Source organism: Chlorocebus sabaeus, chromosome 14 (assembly GCF_047675955.1).
Source record: "Chlorocebus sabaeus isolate Y175 chromosome 14, mChlSab1.0.hap1, whole genome shotgun sequence".
In the NCBI taxonomy this organism is placed as follows: Eukaryota; Metazoa; Chordata; class Mammalia; order Primates; family Cercopithecidae; genus Chlorocebus; species Chlorocebus sabaeus.
This window is the reverse complement of record NC_132917.1, coordinates 68,632,607-68,656,422: the sequence shown is the minus strand read 5'-3', so window position 1 is coordinate 68,656,422 and position 23,816 is coordinate 68,632,607. Positions and strand designations below refer to the sequence as shown.

The following is a 23,816-nucleotide window of genomic DNA, read 5'->3' as shown; positions in this document are numbered from 1 at the left end:
GCCCTCGAGAGAACCCTTTGGGGGGAGCTATTGCCACTAGTTGAGACCTATTGTACAAAAGGAATTTTAAGTTTCTTTTCAATTCTGAAGCCAATTCTATTAAAATAGGGTAAATGACTACTTTTGAAACTATTGAATACACTTTGAATTTCTCTTTTGCCGTGTGTGTGTGTGTGTGTGTGTGTGTGTGTGTGTGTGTGTACATCTACTTAGGTATTATAGATGTCCTTAAATATGTTTGATTAGACTAATGTTTGTGACCACATGGAGAAATTAGAAGAGCTGGGGTTTGGAACAGGGAAAACAAAACAGACATAGGAAACAACTCTCACATTTTCCTGGCCACCTTCTTGCAAATTAAGAATTCTTGAAATCTTTACTAGTTGATAGTGCTTTGCACATTCCCTTGTTCAGCTGACCAGAGGTGCAGAAAGGAAGAACTAAGGTCTCCCTAGCCCACCAAGCTTCAGGAAACCTGGATGGTCATGAGCTGGTCCCTCAGCCCTGGTTCCTCCTGCTCCTGAAGGGGTTGTGTAGCTCAGAGGGTAAAAGCCTGAGCTGGACCCAGCCTGCCTGGGTTTGAATTCCAGCTTTGCCCCTTCCTGGCTACATTTCCTTAGAATGTCACTTCCCGTTTCTGTGTCTGAGTTCCCTCATTTACCTACTGAAAAGAACAAAAGCACTGGCCTTATGAGTTACTATGAAGATTAAATGTGTTGATGCATTCAAGGTACTTGGAACAATGTGTGTCAATGGGTAAGGAAGCAATAAATGTCAACGAATAGCATTCCTAAGTGAAGGTGGGAAGCCCTGCCCCCCTCCACTGAAAACCCTGGTTCACCTTTCCCTGGTACGTATTTCACTTCTTTTCCCATAAGGCTGAATATGAGGTTGATTTTTACTTTACTCTTATATGTACGCATGAGATGCGGGGAAGCATCATTTTACAATCCTGCAGGGCTTCAGCAAAGAGTTCTCAGGGAGCCCTCCTGAAGCCATTCCCAGTGAAGGCAAAGACATTTCCCAAAGCCTAGTAGCGTCCAACAGAGCTGGCACACCAGAAATTTGGAAGGTTGGAACACACATTATTAAATGTGGTTTGTCTGAAATGTTCTCCTCTGGCAATGAGTGCCCCACAGTAAAAGGCCAAAATGAAATTCCCAAGATTTTTAGTTTGGCAATAACCAGTGAGAAAATAATTCATAATTAAAAAAATAAGACCATCCTTGACAAGACTCTTCCACAGGAAGCATTCGAAAAAATTTGGAGGTGAATCCTGGAGAAGTGCTGCCTCTTCTAAATGTGGTAGTTCCCACAAATGTCATATCTTCTGTCTTGTCGTAAAAAAAAAAAAAAGATTGCTTTACATTTGTGCATTCTGCCCTTTGCAGAACCTCCTTCTGAGCTCCAAAGAATTTTCACTTTCACATCACCAGAAAAATGAGGGTGGTAGGAAGATAAGAAAGCAAAGGCTCCTACTTCTTGAGTTAATTGTGGACCTATTTGTGACTTGGCTTCCGGCTGACTCACAGACTCTGAGAGAAGAATTCCAACAAATGTGTATAGTCCATCAGCAGTGCAGAGATAAGCGGAGGTGACCTCATGGCAAAGCTTCCGTATGTTTGTGTGTCTCTGAATAAACACTCTCCAGTGGGCCTTCTTGGTCTGAGTTTCTCATTTTTCTTCCTAAGTGTTTCTGACACTTGCTGCTCTTTCCTTAAGATTCTACTAATGACTGATTTAGGGGCTTAATGTACTTGGCAAGATGGCTTTAGGGTTGCTTCCAACCATGTGAGTGTACACATTTATATATGTGTAGAACTGGAAATGGCTTCAGAATTCATCTAGTTCAGCCCTCTTATTTTCAGAAACCAGAGAAGCTAAATGAACTTCTGAGATCAGAAAACACTTTCAGGCAGGACTAGGTTGAGAACTCACAAACCATAACCCTTTCCGTGACTTACTCTAAGGTTCTTGAAATTGGGGTCCATGTGCTCCCCTGGATTGGCCATGTATACAAAGCACACAAAAATAACAGGACACAATTGGAGGCATGTTCTTAACAGCTTCCATTTTATACTAAGGCCAGTGCTCAGATAATTTTCATATCACACGTAGCATTGATTCCCTAGCTCCCAGAACAGTACCTGGCATAGTAGGTAATCAATACATATTTATTGAATGAATGAATAAACGAGTGATAAAAATAAAATATGATGATTTCATCAAAGACTTTAGCTTGCAATGGGATATTCTGCCATTAGAGATATTAGCAGATATATTTGAGAAAATCATGATGGTGCTAAAACAAGGGGTCTCCAAGAAGCAGCTATACTGTGGCCATGTGCCTCATTTGAAAATCTCTCTACACATTTCCAAGAACCAATATATTCTGAAATTGGATAAATAGTAAAATTGCATCTTCTGTTTCTCTCTCTGGAACACAATTCCTCCCCTTCCCATCCATTGTGGACATTCCCTACTTGCATAATCTTTTCTTTTTTAAATTATTTTATTTTATTTTTCCATCAATTATTGGGATACAAGAGGCATTTGGTTACATGAGTAAGTTCTTTAGTGGTGATTTGTGAGATTTTGGTGTACCCATCACCCAAGCAGTATACACTGCACTATATTGATAGACTTTTATCCCTCACCCTCTCCCTTTCCTCCCCCAAACCTCCAAAGTCCATTGTATCATTCTTATGCCTTCACATCCTCATAGCTTAGCTCCCACATATCAGTGAGAATATATGCTGTTTTGTTATCCATACCTGAGTTACTTCACTTAGAATAATAGTCTCCAGTCTCATCCGGGTCACTGCAAATGCTGATAATTCATTCTTTTTTAACTACTTGCATAATCCTTTCTTATCACTTCCACAGGGAAGCCTTCCTTGAACCCCTAGACTAGGTTAAGTCTTCCAGGTATATGCTCCACTGGACCCTGACTTTCTTCTTCATAACACTCAACACACTTGATTAATATCTGTCTTCCCAGCTAGACTGTAAGTTTCCTTCATGAGGCATAGCACATGCTGTTCTCATGCATTGCCTGATATCCCTATGGTCTTGACCAGGACCTGAAATATGGTAGGTACTCAATGAATAGCATTTAATAAAACAGAATTTAATCTCCTGAGCTATTACAGTAGCAATTGGAGGGACCTGATGGATCCTGCTGCGGTCTGCAAACAATGGTGCTCTGCCTGCCGGAGTATCAGCAGCTCACTTCATACCAGATACTAGACAATATCTCTCACTGCCTTATTTCCAGGAGCTAAAACAGCTACAGGTCCCTGAGTCTTCTGATCAGTGACCACTCACTGTCACTCAGGTTTTTTGTCCACCTCCTTCCACCAGAGTCACTGTTTTCCAGAGTTGTCCTGTTTCCTTGTTCAGAGCTATTGGAGGTAGGAAGTTCATCAGGGAAGTTGATACTGGTCTGAGTAAATATAAATGCTTGAGGTTGGCAGAGGATGGGTTAGAGATATTTTCAGAAATAGAATTGCCTGAGCTTGGTGAGAAAACAGATGTGACAAAAACAGAGTGGAGGGCATGGAAAAATCCAGATGATTCTGTGTTTTCTAGCAACAGTGACTGGTTGAACGGCGACATATTACCTAAGAATTGCAAAGGAGAGGAGCATGACTGAGGGGAAAAACCAAAGATTCTAGTTTGAAAATACTGAGTGTGAGATGTCCACTCCCATGGTGGATGTGTCCGGCAGTTAGAAATATGAATATGCAGATGGGAGAAAGGTCAGAGATGAAGACCCATACTGGGAAGATGGTAGCTGGCCGTGGTCTGCCAGTCACCACCAGAAGACTGCCCTCTTCACAGGACTACCCATCTCTCTACCCAAGATCCTACTGAATCTACCCTTTCTCTGAGTAAGTGGCCAGCATAGCTGTTGCCTTTGGATCACCATGACAAAGTGGCAGTGGCTGTGGCAGCCACCATGGGAGACATGGGTCAAGGCACTAGGATTGTCCCAGCCCTGGTTGAATGTTCACCCCTGGGCATGATCTCAGAGGAGGCAGGGAAGTCTTGTGAGCACTGTGGGTCTTGGCTCCACTGGGGATGCTTTGGGAGATAGAACATATCAGTAGAAGTCTAAGAGAAATATGTGGGAGTTTGAAAATCTTGACAGAAAAATAGAAACTTGGGAACAATTTTGTGGAAACATATGTCAAACCTATGGGTAGACCTGTGATGTTGGGTACAGGCAGACAGGAATAGATTTATTCAGTCATCATTTTGCAAGTTTCTCCTCTTCTGGCTCTCTCTTCACTCTCACTGACTGTACCAGTCATTTGACTTAAAAAGACTTGGTCCCTTGACCAGTCTCTTGATTTTTATCCTAATTTATCAGCCCCTCCTAGTTTCACTCCCATGTCTATCTGTCATGGATCCACTATCCATCAGTCTATCCACTCTCTGGCTTGTGTTCTCAAGTCTCCTTGTCCTTTCAGCTCATCCACAAAGCAAAACTCCAAGCCTGGATTTGTATTACTTCCTGCCGTCTTCACTCCTGTTCTGGGACTGCTTTGGGGGAAACCATGTAGCCAAGAGATTGATGCAGATTCTTTCTAGTTTCATAGTGTCCAGACCACAGACTGCCTAACAACACTTCCAAGTGTCACCACTGGTCTCCATGCTCCATTTGGTTAAAGAGTATTCTAGACTCCAAACTCTCTTTCCTTGCTCTGCGCCCCTGTCCTTCCCATGGATCTCAGCTACCACTTTAGCTTCACCCATAAACATGAGCTGCGTTTGTCTATACTGCATACAACACAGGTGTGCACACCTCAGAGTGAATGTGAAATGGCTGCACATAAGACTCCAGATTGCTACAGCAAGGGGTGATGAGGCAGAATCAAAAATAATTAAGATAAAAGTAAAAAATAGTAGCTAACACTTACTAAGCTCTTACTAAGTCCCAGGCAGTGTTCCAAGGATGTCACCTCATTTAATCCTCATGACAACATTGTGAAGTGGGTAAAAACAGATCCCTGTTTACTCATGCTTCTTTGCTAAGAGAACCACAATTTCGTTCACACCCATGGTGTGGCTCATAATTGACCTGAATGCACCACTGTGTTCTGCCCATCTTTGCCAGATAGGCACATCCTTAGCTGCCTGTCCAGCAAGGGATGGCCACGTGGCTATGTTCTGAGCAACGGGAGGTCAGTGGAAGCTTTCTGGGATGCTTATTTTTGCAGATGAAAGAACAGTGCCTCAAAAAGTAGAAGGCACTTGTCCTCTACTCCTTGACTTTGAAAGTGGTCAAATGGCCTGGGACTGTGGGGGTCACCTTAGAAATATGAGGTGACCAGCATGACCAGCATGAGACAAGCCAGGGACAAAGGATGGTGGAGGGAGAGCTGAAGAAGAGGAGTCTGTGCCTCTAAGACATTGTGGAGCTGCCCTTCCGCATCTGTACCTCCTATTTTCAGATTTCTCATTAGGAGAGAGAGTTGCCCATCTGTACTGCCTGGTTCACATTTAGTTCAGTGTCCTATTATTTGCAGTCAAACATTCTTTACTGAATCAGGTCATTACCATCATTAGCCCCCTTTTGTTGAAGCAACTAAGACTTGAAGAAGGTAAGTGACTTTGCCAAGGCTGGTCCGTGGAGAGGGAGTCTCACATGAAACACACACAGCCTGATTCTAAGGCCTGCTTTCTGGGTTCTGTCTCTGCCTGCCAGGTTCCAGGTAGTAAACTTTGGTGATGTACAGCTGGATGATGGGCAAAGGAAGACAGAACCAGATAGAGGGGAGTAACACAGAGAGGACAAAGTAAGAGAAGCTAGACCTATGTAAGAGAAACGGCAGGGAGACCAAGATTAAACACACAAATCAACAGAACATCTGGGGTGAGGGTGGAGAAAATGACTTTGACACTCCAGTGAGAGTGGTATGTAAAGGGGCTAAGGAAAGTTCCAGCTGAGAGTGTTTCAAAAGACACAAGTAAAATACAAGAATCCATCTCTTAAAAAAAAAAAAAGTTCTGATCTCTCTGTGCTGTCTTTGATACTATACAATGACTAGGGGAGTTACACAGAATGGCCCACGTGGGCCCAGAGCTATAGGTTATTATGAAATAATAAATACCTCATAGCTTCCGTACAACAGGTGAACCTTTCTTAGGTTACACCGTATACTTCAGCATTCCTAGTCTGACTGTGTAACTCTTCCAACTGCCACCCTGTGAAGCTGAATGAAGAGACGACAATGGAGTCAAAGAAAGAAAGAGATGAGAAACAGCTGCCACCAGGTGAATTTGCCGGATATTTATTAAAGGATAGGCAAGTTCTTCAATTCTTGAGTTGCACCAATGTGCTCAGCAGCAAATTTTTAAAAGTTTGGACTGGAGCTAAGAGCATACAATTGTTAAAAGCAATATTCATAGCTGTGAACTTTGAGCAATTAGTATAAAATCTTGCCACCTTTCATTTCAATCCTATCTTTTCTAACCTATTCTGGGACCTGGTTCCATTTAGCCAGATTGATTATGGGCTTCTGAATTATTGATGGCTCCACTTCGCACGTGCTCCCTCCTCTGCTCTGAACCATTTTCCTCACTCCTCAGAATCATCTCCTGACCAGTTCCCACTCACCATAGTACTGCTCAAGTGCCATCTTTTCCACGTAGCTCCCCCTACATTTGGTACTGAGTGGTCCTTTTTTGTGTTCTGATAGTAACCTGTACATGCCCCTATTACAGCACTGGTTTCATTGATCTGGAAGTATCTACTTACAAGGACTGTGTTTTAAATAATTTAATCCCCATACCTACTAGGAACATTGCCTCTGCCATTCCCTCTGCCAAAATATTCTTCTTAGGGCTCTTGTTCTCATTCTCTAGCAAAGCTCCTTATTTATTTCTTAGTAGTATTAATCACAATCTATAGGTCTTTTATTTATTTGCTTTCTCATATCTGTCTGCCACTCTAGAAGAACCATTGTGTGAAGGCAATGACTATTGCTTTCTTGTCTCTATCATAGAACCTGACATTCACTAGGTGCTCTAAAAATATTTGTTATAAGAAATAATATGTCTGACACAAAATAGTAAGATCTAGTACCTAAAATTGAACCTGGGGCTGCTTTACTGCATATGTTTCCAAAAGCTAATTATCTCTATATTTGGTTGTTGAAAATTGTTATTTTATGAGGACATATATTATTAATACAATACATGCAAAAAACAAAATGTGTAGGTAGAAACCATACAAAAGGATTTTTTTTCCCCTGTGGGATAGTGTCTCCTTGTGACAAGGACTTCGTCCTTCTCTGGAGACTGTTGGTTCTTTACGAACTTTAGCCAACACATATTCGCTTTTAAAACTGTTCCTTTTGAAACTGCTGGTAGCACTCTTCAACATTCCCTTGCAAGTAGTAACAGGGCAGGGGCCAGACCAGAAGGGCCTGCCCTGTAGCCAGTGTTGGATACACGTGACATTAGCTCCAGCCCAGAATTCTGGTCTCTATCACTTGTTATCAACTCAACTTACTTATTCAGGTGAGGTGATAAATTCAGAAAATACTGTCTCCTCCACAATTCATGCAAAAAAGAGAAATTCTGGGGTCTGCAAAAGTTCATAGAAAATGTATATTATGAAAAAACTATACATGGATTTCAGAAATTTTTCTGCACCAAAATAAACTCATACTAACTTATTATAATATGTATGAACAGCATCTAGCTTGAGTCAATAAGAAGGATACGACATCAGTTTGAAAAGAGCCCCTATCAGAGCAACACGAATTCTGATAAAATTGAAGCAAAGACTAATATTGAATTTATGAAGCTTGGGTGGCAGAATGGTGAAGTCATTAATGCATTACAAAACATTTATGAGGACAACACCCAAAGAAATCAGCAGTTTACAGATAGATAACTCATTTTAAGAAGAAACAAGATGACGTTCAAGATGACGACCACAGCAGAGATCATCCACATCAATTTGCAAGGAAAAAATTTCAACTTGTTTGTGCCCTAACTGAAAAGGACAGAAGATGAACAGCACACACAATAAGCAACATCACAGACATCTTAATTTGTTCAGCATACGTAATTCTGACTGGAAAATTAAAGCTCATCAAATGTTCCTTTTGATGGGTGCCAAAACCATTGCACCCAGATCAGCTGCAGACAAGAGTAGAAATTTCCATGGAAACTAAGTAAGTGGGATCAAAATCCTGAAGCACTTCTCTGAAGAATTTAACAGTAGATGAAACATGGCTTTATCAGTATGACCCTGCAGACAAAGCACAACCAAAGTAATGGCTACCAAGAGGTGAAAGTGGTCCAGTCAAAGCAAAAGTGGACCATTCAAGAGCAAAGGTCATGGCAACAGTTTTTGGGAATGCTCAAGGCATTTTGCTTGCTGACTTTCTGAAGAGCCAGAGAGTAATAAAATCTGCTTATTATGAAAGTATTTTGAGAGAGCCAAAGCATTAGCAGAAAAATATCAGGGAAATCTTCAACCAGAGAGTCTTTCTCCACCAGGACAATGCTCCTGCTCATTCCTTTCACACAACAATGGCAATTTTGCAAGAGTTTCAGTGAGATTTGGCATTCATCTTACTGTCTTGATTTGGCTCTTCCTGACTTCCTTTTATCTTCTAATTAAAAAAAAAATCTTTAAAGGGTAGCCATTTTTCTTTAGTTAATAATGTAAAAAAGACTGCAACGACAAGGTTAAATTCCCAGGACCCTCAGTTCTTTAGGGATGGACTAACTAAATGGCTGGTACCATGACTTACAAAAGTGTCTTGAACTTGATGGAGTCCATGTTGAGAAATAAAGATTATCTTTTCCATGTTATCTTTTAACGTCATTTTTTTCATGAACTTTTAGAAGTCTCCTTGTATTGTTTGTCACCATAACATAGAGAAGATATGATCTTCTTTTTCTTTGTATTAGTTTTCCTTGCATATCTGACCTTCAGTGTACCTTCAGTACAGGTGATTGCAGAAGAGAAAGTCAAATTGGGTAGGGGCACCGAGAATGCCTGATCCACTGTTCACCTGGCCACCCCATCACTTGAACACTATCACTCTCCAAGAGCAATTACATCTCTACTTAGAACAAGTACCCTAAATCTCAGAGGCCCAACTTCCCCCCATGGGTACACTTCTGTAAAAAGAGCTACTGACTCTTCAGAAGAGAAGTTTGGCTGTCCGTCCCTTTGCATTTCTTGAAACTTCCAGCTCACTCAGAACTGGAGCACACTGAACTACACAAAACACCCCAGAATGTAATGAGCCTTCTCTACCCCTAATTTTCACATCAGTAACAAGTCATTTCTGTCTAGTAACCAAGTAATTACTAGTAACCAAGTAGCTTCTCATATTTTGCAGGCATTATTAGCATGGAGCATGGTCAATTCAAAACCTGTTTTTCCCACCAGTAGCAGTGAGACTTTGGGCTAGTCATGTGACCTTGCCAAACCTTTATTTGCTTGTTTACTTATTTCATGAAATAGGAGTCATCATCCTAAAAACACCTACTTCTTTAAGATTTTACTCTCATTTAATAAACTCGCCCAAGTAAACTGCTTATACAATGTCTGGCAGGTTGTTAAAGCTTAAACTTTAGCAATAGTAATAAAGATATGATTTGTTAAAATTACAACTAATCATAACGGATTATTAAAATGTATCATCATCATGAAGAGAATGGTTGTTAGAATTAAAGCAATTAAAACAAGCCTCCTTTGACTCTCGTGTTAAAAATAAATAAATAACTACAAGCTTAGACCACCTTATTGAAGTGGGGAGAAAAGAGGGTAAAAAGCCAAGCCCAAGGCCTGGCTAATACAACGTATTCAGCAAACAGTAAATGATAAGTCTTCAAAAAGAGAGCTCAGTGGTAGAGCTCTCCTCTCCTCTGTGAGGAAAAGCAAAGATCCAGTGATGTTTTTTCTCTAAGGGTGCATTTTGGTTTATTCTGAATTATAATATTTTGTGGGTAAAGTGATCAAGGACATAATTAAGGGCAAGGGATCTTGAGTCCATCAATCAATCAACAAGTATTGACTAGGCCAGAAGCTCCCAAACCTCAGTTCAAGGTGCCCTTAGTTTCTCAGTGAATATTTCACAGTGCCCCTGGGCCAAAAGAAATACCTAACTGCGCCATTTATTAGGTAAATCCCACACGATTTGCTAAGCATTTCTGTCTCAATGACTTAGTAGTGGTTTGAAAAAGAATACACATAAATAGGAAGAAAAACAATACTCCTTTTTTGTCATTTGTAAATAACCACAATTACTAATGGGATATGTGCTTTTATTGGGTACTGCCTGGTTTCTTCAACCTTGGAATCAGATTGGACACCACCAGGCTCCTTTGCTGTTTCACATTCATTTCTGTGAGACGCTTGCATTTTATCACAGCAACAACCGGAGGCCCAGTTTCAAAAGCCTTGACACAATTGACAGGAATGTGGATGAACTGATGTTGAAGTTACAAACTACCTGAAACTGGTCATCTGCTCTGCATCCCCAAGATATTGAGGATCGCTGTGCTTTTACTTAAAAAATGTAAAATATCATGGTGCCCTTCTGAGTTTGCTGCAGCTCCTGGTATGGGGTACCTCGACACATAGTTTGAGAATCACCAGGCTGTCAATTTTTGTGTACCAAGAATTCTGCTAGGCATGTGGTCTAATGCAGTGAAGCAGAAGGACACAGTCTGTTCTCCATGAGTCTAACAGGTTAGTGGATGAGACCAATATTAATAAAATAATCGTACCAATAAATTCATTATCACAAACTATGATAAATGCAGGGAACTTAAGCCAGGGTGTTGCCAGATGGGCCTTTTCTTAGGCCTCAGAGAAGAATCTATCTTCATTTGGTTCTCAGAAGGTGTTTCTTTTGGCAGAAGCAAACCTATGATTGTACTCAACACCATCCTTCCTAAAATAATGACTTGGATAGAGAAGAAAACTGGTAGGTACAGAACCGTGGAATTAAAACTAACAATGTTTGTCTTAATAAGATGATCTCTGCTCACTACAACCTCCACCTCCCGTGTTCCAATGATTCTCCTGCCTCAGCCTCCCGAGTAGCTGGGAATACAGGTGCAGCCAGCACCATGTCCAGCTAATTTTCGTATTTGTAGTGGAGACGGAGTTTCACCATGTTGGCCAGGCTGGTCTCAAACTCCTGACCTCAAGTGACCCGCCTAACTCGGCCTCCCAATGTGCTGGGATTACAGGTGTGAGCCACCATGCCCAGTCCAACACCTGGGGCTTTTAGGATGGATGCCTTTTGTCCAGGTCCCAGGCTGCTTACAACCTGGAAGCAGGCTTCCTGGCTTCTTGAACCTCTGTCCCTTGGGGCCCCACCTTCATCTCTAGAGCCCTGTTTTTCAAACTCACACTGGGGCTCAAGAGGTAGGGAAAGGTCCTAGGCCTCTCTTGCCAAACTAGTTGTGTGGAGTAACCGGACTCTGGAAAGATAATATTGCAGGGGAGAGTTTTGACCTCAGTCTCTTATCCCCTAGTCCCAGGCTCCATCCCCACCTTGTATTCTACCCCATCCTTGGGTTGATGGAGTGGCATGAACCTACAGCTCCCACTGGTGGCAGGGAGTGGGCCACCAACATTTTCTGCCTGTTCATTTGTTTCTTCACTTCCACATACCAGATCAACAGCCAGGCTTATGGTATACCAGAAGTATCCCAAAATGCTATCTCCACATTGCAGGGGCATTTCTCCATACACTGGAAATTTTCCACAGACTTGCAGGGAGCCACGGAAGCCTCCAGGCCTTAGGAACATCTTTTCCTTGTTGGCACCCACAGCCTCAGTTAGCAGGAAGGAAGTTTAAAGCTGGATAGGAAGACTGGGAAGGTCTGGAGTTGGCTTAGAAAAGCTCCACAGCAAGAATTAAGAAAAGCATGCTCTTCTTTTCCCATCCTCAGTGATGCTTCCTTAGTGTCAGAATGGTGAGACTAGGGGAGCCCAACATGAAGGGGCAGGAGAGGCCGCTCAGCCTTCCTGGAGTGTGTGCTGCAGATCCACCTGGAGCCCAGGTGCAATGGGCCCCTGTGCTAGGCCCCTCGTGGTCCAGTCCAGGTCCTGGGAGAATTGAACTGTCATTGGGAGCAAAATAATTACAGTAACAAGGAATGTGCTTGTCTGGCATATCTCTGCAAACTCATCATAGTAACAGCTGGATGAGTGTAGAATCAGGCAGTCAGGGCTGCCGGGTTGACTTAAATACTGCCTCATCACACCCAACTCATACAAATATTGTTGTTAATAATAATAGCTGAATAAATAATCTCATAATTAACAATTACAAAGAAAAGCCAGGTTTTCCGACCCTGATCCAGAGCCTTTCTCATGACATCCATGGGTTAGCAAGACTTTTGAGTTCGGATCTTATTTATCTTCTGTGATAGAAAATTTAAAACAAAATGAAACAACCACCTGTGGTTTCTAGTTATGAAGACACTAAGATGTTTACTCAGCTGCAGGGGAGATTCTAAAAGATTCTGAAAGTTCTGCCTTTTCACTAGAGAAATAAGTGACAGTCTTAAAAGGGTTACTGTTATGGGCTGAACTGTGTTACCCAAAAATTCATATGTTGAAGTCCTAACCCCCAATACCTCAGAATGTGACTGTATTTAGACATAGAGTCTTCAGAGACAATTAAGGTAAAATGTGGTCATGATCTCATTAGTGAGCTCCAATCCAGTATGACTGGTGCCCTTACAAGAAGAGATTGGGATTCAGATGTACATAGTGATTTGACCATGTGAACACACAGGCAGAGGTCAACTATGCTTCTTCTGCAAGCCAAGGAGAGAGGCCTCAGAAGAAACCAATCCTGCTAACACCCTGATCTCAGACTTCTAGCCTTAGAATCACAAGGAAATAAATTTCTATTGTTCAAGCCACGGAATCTGTGATACTTCATTATGACAGTCCTAGAAAACTAATCCCCTGAGGTTGAGAGTTTTTCTGAAAATTTTAATGATGATACAGAATGCAACCTGATACCAATAGAGTAGAACTGGGTTTCCAACTCAGGTAATTCCTACTCCAGAGTCTTCACATAAATCGAAAATATTAATCGTTCACTACCTTGAACTTTTTTGAAACAATGGCTTTTAAAGGGCTGTTAAAGAACACTTTGGAGGAAGTTTTTTTTTAGTGAAGACTGCTTTCCAATTGCGTTAAGGGCCACTCCACGCCTACGTCCTGGTGCAGTAAGCTTCCGGCAGAGGGCGCACATCTGGACTCTGCCTTGACTCCAGGTGCTTCCTCCAAAACTGAGTGCTGGTGTGAACATGGGTCCTGAAAGGCAAAATGGAAGGTCCAGGTTCTCAGGCCGCCACGATTTGTGTCAGCTCATTGCTGCACCGGAAGCTCGGAATGTGCACATTGGGTCAAGGGCTTGAGACTTCCCATAGTGGCTTTGTGTGGTCACAGACCATTTTCTCAAGTCTGTGTCAGAGGGCCAGAGGCTCTCGCTGTGGCATGAGCCCTCACCCTCGAACTCCACTACTCAGATGAGCTGGGAAGAATTTCCACCCTTCCTAGTGGCAAGTCTCACTGTGAGAGCAGAGTGCCACCAGGAAAACAGGACAGAAAGCCTACTTTAAGGAGAATCCTTATACTGGGGGTTATGAAGTGCAATATACCTTATCTTAATGCTAACACTGGTACCATGTAGCCCACGCTTGTCTAACCTGCAGCCCACGGGCTGTCTATAGCCCAGAATGGCTTTGAATGTGGCCTATCACAAATTTGTAAACTTTCTTAAAACATTATGATATATATATTTTTTTCTCATTAGCTATCGTCAGTGTTAGTGTATTTTATGTTTGACTCAAGACAATTCTTCTTTTCCAATGTGGCCCAGGGAAGCCAAAAGATTGGACACCCCTGATGTAGCCCTTTCATCCATACTAGCCTATTTTGTTCTAAAGACGGTCTTGTGCAGTAAGCATGCCAGGCCTCCCCACTACCACAGTTTGCAGGCAAGGAATGTAATATCTCATAGGATGGCCCTAACTGGCACCTACATTGCTAGCCAAAGAATGGCACAAAGACGTGTACAGAAGAGACAACCTTAAGCAGCTGACTGCTGGCTCCTGCAACAGTGTTGTCATGACATTTGTCCTAGGGTCCCAAGGAAAGAATACAGATCTGCAGCTGAGGAACAGGTTGAGTTGACAAAGCAGCTCCCACAGTAACACAAGGACAAAGGGTGTATGTAGATGTGCACATGTGGTAGCAGGTTCTACTAAAGGAACCTGGACCGACCATTCTGTAAGTACCCACTACACTCAGGGAAGGTATCTGAGCTTGTATTGTTGGCAGGCAAAGGTTTATAAGGCAGAGAGCAGTGTGGTAGTTCTATGAGATGTATAGTACACCTGGAAGTAGACAATTAAAAACCTGGAACAGTTCTCACAAGGTAATACAGTGTTTAAACTTAACCAGCACCACCCTCCACCTAGAGTAGACAAAGGAAGTCATTTTAGAACTGGAAGTCTGACCTTATAAATTTGCAGCCTACTGAATCTGTCCACTACTAAATCTTTCTGATGTTGACTTCTTTATCTACAAAAATATCTTCTCATCTAGTATTAGTAATAAAAACAATAATAGTAGTTTCATATACTAATCAAGAGATTTTTTTAGGTGGGCGTCTTTGAAATCTCTGGGAAGCTAAGACTCCCCTAAACTCCTATGTCTCTCAGTTTTTACTTAGGTTCCGTTAACAACTGTGGCACACCTAAACTTCCTCATTGTCAATGTGCTACGCTGCCATTTCTACTCTACTGAGACTATCTGTTGGAGAGTCAATCAGCTGCCTCTCTGGCTCCTCGGTGCGAGCTGAAAATAGTGCCTACTCTGGACCGATGCGGCCTTGCAGGCTTAGGAAGCTGACTGTGCTTTGGCAGGGAAGAAAAGGCACCCTTTCCCTGGCTGAACCATCAGGGTGAAAGGCTTCAAGAAGAGACTGCAGGCTGGCCTGGAGCTGCTTTGTTTCTTTTTTTTTTTTTTTTTTTGACAGAGTCTCACTCTGTTGCTCAGGCTGGAGTACAGCGGCACAATCTTGGCTCACTGCAAACTTCGCCTGCCAGGTTCAAGTGATTCTCCTGCCTCAGCCTCCTGAGTAGTTGGGATTACAGACATGTGCCACCATGCCCAGCTAATTTTTGTATTTTTAGTAGAGATGGGGTTTCACCATGTTGGCTGGTCTCAAACTCCTGACCTCAAGTGATCCGCCCGTCTTGGCCTCCCAAAGTGCTGGGATTACAGGCGTGAGCCACCGCGCCCGGCAGGAGCAGCTCATTGTCCCTAGCCTTACAGCTGTACCTGGGACCTAGAGGCCCTCATTCCCATGAAATTCCACATGACGCACTCCCTCTGCCTCCAGCTTCCCTCTGATTCTCTCTGTGGGGTTTCTAACGTCTGGGCCACTCTACCTCACTGCTGGCAGTGCCCTTCAGTTGAGTGGTCCAGGAAGTGCCTCTGCCTTACCTGGTATGCTCTGCATAGCTCTCTTTTGCTGCCAGGTGGGAATTTCAATTCTGCTCTTGCCTCTCTCTTCATTTCACTGTGATTTCCAGTAAATCTCCATATTTCAAGTTGGCCGAGCTTTGCTATCAATATGTGCACGCAGACTAATTTCTCAAAAAGCCAATTTGTCAGATGAGCAATTTACTCAATTACTGGAGATTTTTTTGAAGTGTTAACTTCGCCCTAAATCTGCCCCAGCTCAGAAGCTTTCAGAAAAATGTTTCCTCTGGGCACAAGACAGTTTGCAGAGTCACTGTGTTGCCAAAAGCAGGAGTAAAAGCAGAAGCAAGTGACTTTGTTGTAAAAAGGGAATCTAGCGCTAAAGTTTTTGTTCAAATTAACTCAGTTCATACAAATAAAGCACTTAGAGCAGTCTGGCAGGCAATAGTCAGCCCCCAATAAATGTCCGTGATTATTACTATTATTAGTACTATAATAATTATTACTTTTAATTTAATGTATGCATTTAAATTCTATGAATCAAACTATACACTAGATGAAAAATAAAAATAACAATTTAAATGAGGATGCCAGGGAAAGGAAATAGCAATCCTAGTGGTCTGTATTCTTATTCTCATCATTTACAGTACTTTATAACTACACTTACACCTTAGTGACCAGGGTGTACACATAAAGCTATAAATTGGGAGGACTTATATACAATTTCTGATGATTTTCAAGGATAATTTTGACCACAAGGGATTTTTATCTATCGACTTATAAATTAGACTCCCAATATGATGTGGTTGCCCTGACTTCTGAACCTTTGAGGGGAAGAGGGTTTTAAAAACTTATTTGAGCATGGAATCCATTGTTCAAAGAGTATATCTTGTAAAGAAAAGGCTTCCAAGGAGAAGCCTTGGGAAGCACTTCTGTAATGAATTACATTGAGATCTTCAGAGGATAGAAACTTAATCTCGAGTTAGAGATGTGCTGTCATTACCAAAACCACATATGGAGTACCTCTCCCCAGTCAGACAAGAACCAAAGGCAACTGACGTGACTGCTCTCTCCTTGGAAGGATGGCAGGAGCCATGGCACTGTGCACTCAAGCTTCAGGGAGCTTCAGACCCTCCTGCCTGTTACTGTACCCATGCCTGGGCTCTTTACTATGTAAATGTGTTTTGAAACAACTCTCACTATAGAAATGAAAAGCCTGAAGCTTTCTCAGCCAAAAAGGTTCAACTGATGATACTCTACAAAGAATAAATAGATCAATCTAATTGAACTGACCAAACCAGTCAATTTTTCTAATAGAGTAAATAGGATCAAATAGGTAGGAAGAATATGAGCCATATCTTATGGCTCATACTGGGTGGGGTGGCCCAGAGGTTAGAAGATTTAACTGATGATACTCTACAAAGAATGAATAGATCAATCTAACGGAACCAACCAAACCAGTCGATTTTTCTAACAGAGTAAGTAGTATCAAATAGGTAGGAAGAATATGAGTCATAATCCTCAATGTGAATGTGGACTAGTTATTATTTTTATGGTCATTACTTAGGCACAGGTTGAGTGTTTCCTTTGACACTCAAGTCACTGTGGTTGGATGACCCAATACTAGAATCGGATAGATGTGGTTTTGATGCTTGCTTCTGTCACTTATATTTTTTCAGTTCTAAGTAGCCATCAATTTGTAAGATGTTCCATTTTAAATGCACCAATCAACTGTAAAATACATACTGAATTTCAAAAGTATTGGAATGCAAAAAAAATGTCTTTTAGAAATAGGATATGAACTGTGAGCCTGAGCAGATTACTTAACCTCTTTAAGCCTCGGTTTTCTCATCTGTAAAATGGGGATGATACTAGCTGCTACATCATAGTTTTCTGTGAAAATTAATTAAGACATTGCAGGTAAAGCCGAAAACACCATGCTTAGGGAATTGAAAGCACTCAATATTTACATTTTTAAAAAACATGGCTTTAGTCAAGCATAACTCTTCTAAAATACCATTAACTGTAGGAGGAAGAATCAGTGTTGTAACATTTTGCTACACCTTGAGTGCAGTCTAGGTATACTAAGTAAAGACATCATTGGCAACACACTACCAAGATTATCTAGGTATCAACTATCTCAAGATAGGCATAGCAACTGCTGGATGCCATATGATTTCCATGTATTTTATTTCTCCAGTAGCACTCACATTCTTTGGGAGTTGTATTCTAATACTTTCAGAAGAGCCAAGGGAACACACCAGAGTGACTGCTTGAGTAAATAAGTAGCATAAACAGCAAGCCAAACCATTGATGTACACATCATTGGGCCCGATACTAGGAAATCCCACATGAGAAACTTGAAAGTGAAAGCTGGAATTCTGAGGATATTGGTTTTGCTTAATAAAAAGCATTTCAACAGGTGAGTCAACTTAGTATTGCGGAGTGTGGTTTTGGCTTTTTCCGATTGGGGCTGGTTTTTCATTAAAGGCAATATCTAGCACTGAATAGAAATAGACACAGTACCTAGTCCCAGCCACTTGCTTCCTGGTGAGTCAGTTCAAGTTCTCACAATTGTGTCTGTGTCCAGCCCCAGAGCAGCTAAGCTGGGTTATGTTCTCACCCAGATCTTTCCTTAAAAGAGAACTGACAGGGAAACCACTGCCCTCTTTCACATCCAGGGAAGGAGCAACTTCTAAGAGAAATAGGGTTTTGTATCCTCGCCAAAGTGTCAGCAATGATCAAACGTGAAAAACAGAGGGCAAATCTGTGTTCGTGCATCATTAGGTGGGTGTTGTTTCTAAAGTTGTCACACGGTAACACTTCCTCTGCTCGCTGACCCACCAGGAGTGTTTTGGAAACAGACCGTGTGAAATGGGCTGAAGACACCCCAGTGCTCTCCTCTCAGTAGCTGTGAGCCCCCAGTCAGGATGGGTTATTTTAGCCTTTAAACGTCCACAGGGCCAGAGCCTATATTTAACTGATGACACATCTTACGAGGGGGAAGGGATGGGGAATGCGTGACCCTGTTTCCTCCCACCAACACCAGCCCATTCACACAGGGCCTCTGGAAGGTCTCACCGGCAGTACTCCTTGAAACTTACCCAATATGCCCCACTCAAGGGCCCTCCCAGGCTTGTGGGAACAGAAAAGATTTCTTGAAATGGAAAGGAGGGTTGCAAATGAGTGAGGAAATTCAGCATGGAGATATGAGAGGCTCACTTCTTAGCCACACGGAACCAGGGACTCCGAGGCAACCCTGTTCCCAGAGTTCTTTCGAGGGCAGAGCTAATGACATGGGACCCAGAATTGACTCCAGGAAAGGGCTTGGTGATGTGTGGTCTCCCAGACAGCCTCAGAGCAAGCAGGTGGATTTGACTTGGGCAGTGGGGAAGGCAACAGCCTCTAGATATGTTTCCATCTTGATGCTGAGTCAGACAAGGCAGTTAGTGGTTCTTTCCAGAACCCCTGCCGGCCTTCTCTTTTTTTCAAAAAAAAAATTCTTTGCAAATTTTGCTTTAGTGCATTTCTGCCAAGGGGTCATTTTCTATGTTGTACTTCCTCCCTGTGTGAGGGCAAGGATAATATAGCCTTGTGTAGATTGTACATATGCTTCAGTTCCTAGCTATGCCACATTGAGACCTCAATAAAAGAGGTTTGATTGCAATCAGAGAAGAGTTGATTTGAGATTTAAAGGAAATGACATGGGTACAGTGCTCACCAGAAAGTATTAAAATGGCATTTGTTGCTTATTATTGGTAGTTATTGTCATGATATTGCTACTGATGCTGAACCAGGACCCAAGACCCAGGGTGAGGTTTAGCATGGGCTGGCCTCAGCAGAACTGAGAGGACATCAATAAAGGGGAGAACAGAGAGAAGGAAGGAGGACAAGTGCCAATTTTGAGCAGGTATCAGGTGTGTGTGTGTGGGGGGGCAGACCATTTCTCCATCCACCCTGAGAATGAGTCCCCCTTTCCCTTTTTAAGGCCTGATTTTTGCACCCTCCCCTATCTCAGGCGACCAGGGCCCCACACTGCAATACTCCTAGGCGACATCCATACTGTTTTTTGGTTTTTTTTTTTTTTGAGATGGAGTCTCGCACTGTCACCCAGGCTGGAGTGCAATGGCAAGATCTCGGCTCACTGCAACCTCCGGCTCCTAGGTTCACGAGATTCTCCTGCTTCAGCCTCCCGAGTAACTGGGATTACAGGCACACACCACCACACCCGGCTAATTTTTTGTATTTTTAGTAGAGACAGGGTTTCATTATATTGGCCAGACTGGCCTCGAACTCCTGACCTCGTGATCTGCCTGCCTTGGCGTCCCAAAGTGCTGGGATTACAGGTGTGAGCCACCGTACCTGGCTGACATCCATACTCTTGATCTGTTCTTCCACCCACAGTACAACTTATCTGGCCAGGCTCTCATTCCTTCATTACACAGCTTTCTGCTAGGAATCAGATAACTACTATAAGGATGATACTAATGATTAATGGAAGCTTCATGGAGCCTCCCAGAAAGATCACGTTTGTGGTTAATATTCCAAAGGCTACTGGTAGGGATTTCTCAATCTAACTTGAGTCTGAAAGGGAGATGATTTTCATCAGAGCTATTCTCAGGACTCTTTAAATCAGGCCCTTAAGCTCTTATCTTCTTTGCCTGTGTATAGAGTCAACCCTTAAAGCAAGTAAACAGTGTCCCCATATATTTAGGAATTCTCAAAATCCTTGGATTTGTTCATACTAAGCTACCATTATACTGATTTTTTAAAAACATCTTTGGGCTCACTTTTCTCCATCTGCAAAATGGATATATAACATAAATCCATTCTGTATCTTTAATCGTGTCTTATCCTAGATGAATAAACATATGAAAAATCAGCCTGTAAATCAGAGAATGTAGCTGTGTTAACTGGAGATGGGAAAGGGGAACAGGTAGAATTTATATTATCATTAGTCATGACTAAAGTCAAACTTAGCAGTTTTAAAATTATTTAACCATCCTGATTGCATATGGGAATCAAATGGGAATTTTTCTTTTCAGTACCAATTCTTAGGCCCCATCCCCAAAGATTCTGATTCAATCGTCATGATGTAAGATCTGAGCATCAGAATTTGTTTAAAGTTCCTAAGGTAATTCTCTTGGGCCACCAAGACTAAGAACCAGTGTTTTACACTAGTATTGGGAATACACAGTAGGTGAAAAACTGGCATCATATTAGATGGGTCTTGGTTGTGATCATGAGCTGAGGAGAGCTCTATATTCTGGAAGTACTCAGCAAAGGGGTTCAATGGGGTTCACACCATGGTTGCAGTTTAGGGGAAAGAACCCTTGGAGAGAAAGCAAGAATCACAAGAATCACTGAATCATGGGTTAGAGGAGCCCTCCAAAATCTCCTCCTTCAATCCTCTTCCTAATTTCTGTGTGAGCACTGGCCATTTAATTTATGTTTCTGGCCCTCGGTTCCCCTGTCCATTAAATAAACAGGTTGAATTAAATACAATCGGAGCGTTTTCCAGTTTTTATCCTGTGATTCTAAGAGAGTTTCCAGCATCAGAAGGAAAACAAGCTACAGTGACACAGCTGTGTTGATATTCTCTGCTTATTCCCAGTTGCCCTGGGACATCGTCTGAGCCACAGGCCCCCTGGCTCCAGCTTCTCCGCTGCCGCCAGCCAGATACCAGCCTGAGCTTCTGAGTGGCAGCTGGAGCTCCACCCTCAGGTCCTCCCTCCCAGCCTTCTCTGGCAGGATGAAAGGTTTTGTGTAATTCTTGTAAATGCAGCCTATTTTAATTGCAGAAGCAGCCTCCAAGTGTTTTTTCTGCTCTCCGGCAAGCACGTGACCTGACCACTGCTGCTATCTGGAAAGGAAGTGGTGGAATGTGGAAGTTTACAGGGCGTTCGTGTACACACATCTTCTGGTCCAGAGCCTGTGGAATCCAGCCAGCTGTTGCTGTGCCACTGTGTTCTCTGGCCTCCTCTCAGTGGCCTTGGGCAGCCTGGGAGTCTCCTGCTTCGTGCTTTTCTGAAGGGACAGGCCTTTGAGCAGAGTTTTAGGAAGTTGGTCAAAACAGCAACAACAACAAAATGTTTATAGTTTACATCCTATGCAGCTGTCTCTGCACTAAGAGTGCCACACGTGGTCTCTCCAGACTGCAGGCTCTGACCAGAATCCACTGGAAGGGGAATCATCCCAGCCAATAGCCTAGTACAAATTGTCCTATCCAGTGTACAGACTTACTGGAAAAGCATCACATCTGCCCCAAACTTAAGATAAGAGTACCCTGATAAGGGACAGGCTTGAGGCTCTGACAGAAAAGGAGTTTGGGAGGGAAGAGGGCAACAGGTTTTCAAATGCACATTGAAGACCTTTCTAGGTTCTCAGCCCATGAGCAAAGAGGAGAGTGGGTAACATAGAGGTGAGGGTGTGGCTGGGAAAAAGGCAAATTTGATGGAGTCCTTTCCATGGAAGGGCTCTGAAAGTACAGGTAGTTGCTGCAGAGTCCAACAGCACACCCAACACAGGTCAATCTCCAGGTATTGCCTTCTAGAACCTGGCCCTTTGGTCCATCTGAGGCCTGGAGCTACCCGGTCACACAATCACATGCATGCCTTTTGAGGGCATTAAAACAGACTCCAGATCTTCTTTTCTGGCCCTCAGGGGTCAGCCTTTTCCAGCAGGATGAAGAGGTTTGTGTGACCCTTGCACTCATAAGGTCCCAGGGTCCTAAAACACCCCGTTTCTCGTCTTCTCCTTGTATGCAAGGTGGCACAGGAGCAAATAGTGGCAACTGAAGCGAGCCAGACTCTGCTCTTGATTGTGAAGAGGGATTGACACTTGCAGGTTGTCTAGTGCTTCTGAGGCCAACATCTGCTTTGTTGCCTCATAATACTGGTGGAAAAAAATAGAAAGAGAGACATTGCCAGATCAGGAGGTAGTTGGAATTCAAACGTGGCACTTCCACTCAGCATGAACTCTGGCTTCCGGACCCAGCAAGGTCCAATGACATGGGCCTCAAAACAGACTTGAGAGCCTCCGCTTTGTACCTTCAGACAAATGTTTCCTTTGGAAATTGTGACAGCAGCCACTTCCATATCCAACTCTGTTTTAGCTCCCAAAGAGTCAGTGTGAGGAATCCGTGGGAGAACACAAGGAGATGTGCCTGGCAGAAATGCAGGCGCTCACTAACGTCAATCAGGTGGTCAGTAAGTGTTTCCGTGTTTGCTATTCCGTGTTTGCTATACCTACAGCTCAGGAATCCTAACACTTTATTGCTTTTCTTACGAATGTTGTAGATGAATTTCCCCTCAATCTTCTGCAAGCAAGCCTAGATGGGAATGCTGTAAGAGTTGCCCACCCTCTCCATCAATCTGGTCCTCAAAGGGGCTGGTGTTGGTGAAGCAGGCCTTGAGTAGTGGGACCAAGAAACACTGATGCTCCTGTCTGTACTTTCACTCTGTGGGTAATAAGTCATGGCCATAGGAAGGCAGGACTAACCAGAATGAAGAAGACAGAAAAAGGAATGACAGAGGAGGCCCACGTGCTGGGGAAGGCTAAACTCTCACTGAGGCAACCATAGATTCCAAAACACTAATTAAGCCATGGGGCTTCAAGAGTTCAAGCACATTTATGGGAGCAATGGGATGAAAGACGTAAATCTGATACAGGTAATACCTGCTGGGCAACTGGGTCAGGGGTCTCCAGACCTGAAAGCACACTTGGGAATATCTATTGATCTTTGTTTTTATCTCATTATTATTCAATTCCTGTTCTGTGTGTTTTATAATATATATTATGGAGTACTATAGTAGTACATGTATATAATTTATAAATAAATATATTGGGGGAGTGTATGCTCAAACATTTTCTGTTGATGAGGTACCCAGTCAAAAGAGCTTGGAGACCATCTAATTAGAATGGTAACAACAAAAAAGGACTCAACCAACCTACCTAGAGGTCCGGGGCCTGACCAGGGCCTCTGCCAGGCTGGCTTGACATAGAAGGGGAAGAATCAACTGTCTGCTGGGAAAGCCCCACTCCCACCATCATCCAGTGCCTGTTGTCCCTTTGAAGGGTAAAATCATTTGCATTTTGGTGAAACAGGAAGAAAGAAACTATTATCATGACAATTAATGTCCAAACCCACAACAAATCGTATCATAGTAGGAAGCCTTTGTTCCCAGGCCCTCCATCCACAATTAAAAAGCAAGTAGGGACTAGATTGTATCTTCTCATGTAATCCCCACAGCAATTGTGTGAAATACAGAAGAAATGGGGGCTCAGGAAGTATAGAAACACCTGTCCCTGAAAG

At 42.8% G+C, this 23,816-nt stretch overlaps 1 protein-coding gene across 1 annotated transcript in view; it reads left to right on the top strand.

Annotated features, from left to right (window-relative positions):
• BMP10 (bone morphogenetic protein 10) overlaps positions 1 to 23,816 on the top strand; it is a 52,902-nt gene extending 29,086 nt beyond the window's left edge. Inside the window, exon 2 of the mRNA XM_007970391.3 lies at positions 1 to 23,816. This exon is cut by the window's left edge and continues 15,128 nt beyond it. The gene's annotated coding sequence lies outside the window, so the exon portion shown is untranslated.